Below are 2,541 nucleotides of genomic sequence, written 5' to 3' on the forward strand. Positions count from 1 at the left end.
ATCCATACACGTAACATTTCCTTATATGTTTGGCTTATTATTAATTTTGTCTGATACAGTTAAGGCGTGCCTTGACATATATTTTGAAAAACAAATATTATATTACCTACTGTATGCAAAATGAAATTAGAGATACGTTTAGTCACTTCTTTCACCAGAGATAAAATTTACAAAATTAATATCGGGTAATCTTTGCTAAAGAATCTCCATATTATGATGTTTATTCAACAATAATGCACTTCACTTTTTTATAGTGGCGTTGAATACGAAATTACAAATGGGTGATTCACTATAATTATGGATTACGTCCAATTTTATATGTTTAGTCAATATGTTTCAGTGGCTAGATAAAACAGATTTCTATATTGTGTGTTAATATCACAATCGTAGCTCTACAATTTTCCACATAAACGGCAATACTAGTATTGATATGACAACAAATTGAATGTGAATCATGTCCATTTTGACAGTTCCTTCAGCACTATAAAGAGGTATTTGCTAATATTAATAATGCCTGAATATACTTTATGTTTCGACTATTTATTTTAATTGATCCATGTACTATCAAAATAATATGGTAAGTATATAGGTACAGTGAAAACATTCTTGAATTTTTTAGGTCCAAATATCTCAGTATCCATTTTGATGGACTTGATCCATACCTACTTATTTTGAACCACCCAAATATTAGTAAGCCCCCGGTTATGGGGGCTCACATTGTAGCTGGTTCAGAGACGAGAACAGTTACTTTCTGTGGTGGTGGTAGGACATGTGTCGCTTAGGGGTGGCAAATGAAGAAATTAATGCGATCATTACAACTTCTAAAAGCAGTGGTGATTTTCCGTGAAGCGGGCGATACAGTCGCTTCGTTAGAAAGTACCAAGGTCATAGTTAATTTAATATTAAAAGGGGGATTCCAAACTTGTCAGAGTCTCAGACCTTTACGTACATAAAAATACCGCTGTTTGAGAATATGTTTCGTGGAAATGCTGTCTGTAGATGATGTGTACCTATGTATTTTTTTAAAAGAATTTGGTTCAATTTATCTGTTTATCGAATTATATGTTGTATAATGGCCAAACAAAAATAATAAAATAGGTATCCAAGGTATGTTGCTGCAATTTTGCGTACATTTGAGATTAAAAATTTAAAGGGTTGGCCTAAGGGCAGCACTTTGCCTGGTGACGTCACTGGACTAATCTCGCAGCCCTCAACCCGCAACCTTATAAACCTGATGCAAGGACACAGTTTTGATCCAAAAGAGATCTTGGCTGCAACTACCTAGGTAAATTAGAGAATATATGTATTGAAATTTATCAGAACGTCATAATTATAAACTATCCCACGTGAGAGCAGGAAAAAAAACTTTAAAACAGAAGCTTCAAGAATGTGAAAAGCAGCATGCCTTGTTGTAAAAAAATATTCGTTTGAAGAATAAATATTATCGAAAGGAAAATAGTTATATACTTTTTTTCTGAAGACGCTTTAAAATGAGCTTTTTTGTACATAGTGGTACTTCACCTATTTGATGAGATGTACAGTAGAATATCGAGCGCTTTTCAAGGGTTGGTGAAAAAAAACCGCCGACTATGTTATTATATCGAATACAGAAAAAACAAACAGACTCGAGCATTCATAATATTATTACAAGCGCTGATTTTTTACGCTTTTGCGTATGGTTATATTGCCCCATAAATGAGTATGTAGATATAAAACATATAAAAAATATTACATGAAATAAAATTTATTCGCATTCACGTGAAACAAAAGGAAAGAGGCTTTCACGGAAGCTGGCCACGTAAACAGTTCCGTGTTCCGCTCCCGAATCTGAAGTGGAAATTCTAATATAAAAAAAATGTTCAAACGCAATTCATAAGCTCGTTTTTCACGGTGGTCGTAAAGAACACCAGTGCCAAAGGCAATAAAAGATTCCCTTTCGCCAGGCACTTTCAACTGGGGACCGCGTTATAAACCTTCCAATATTTTAATTTAAAATGTAAATCGGGACAAAGGCAAGATCCTCACAGATTTTTAGATTTTTCTTATATCTACTTTTATCGCTTCTTACGACGCCAGATGTCGGGAGGCCCGATGGAGGGCGATCCGATGCTACATGGTGTACTCATTGGTCAGTGGTGCAGTGGACCTCACCCACTTCAATAATATGTTACTCCTAAACCGTCACGTGAATAAAGAGAATTATGTCGCTGTCATTTTTAACGTAAAAACTAACGAAACTAGTAAAATGGACGTAAAATGTTAGGGAAGCTCGAGGAAGGAGGAATGTTTAAGTTTATCACATATTTTTCCACGATTAAGACTTGTACCTTCTTATAGCCACACCGAAAAGGTAACACTCTTCCACTATTATTTTTCATTTTAATCAACAGACATGACACATCTAACATTTGTTACCTAAACATCCCTACGATAGAGTAGTGGTATAGTATATGTTTCTCACTCAATAAATTACAAGTACATATCCCACGTCAAATGTTATTTTTCAATGCATGACCCAATATTTTGGCCGAATGGCTTACA

Source organism: Rhyacophila brunnea, unplaced genomic scaffold (genome assembly GCF_057557595.1).
Source record: "Rhyacophila brunnea isolate RB1 unplaced genomic scaffold, BYU_Rbru_1.0 scaffold_14, whole genome shotgun sequence".
Classification (NCBI taxonomy): Eukaryota; Metazoa; Arthropoda; class Insecta; order Trichoptera; family Rhyacophilidae; genus Rhyacophila; species Rhyacophila brunnea.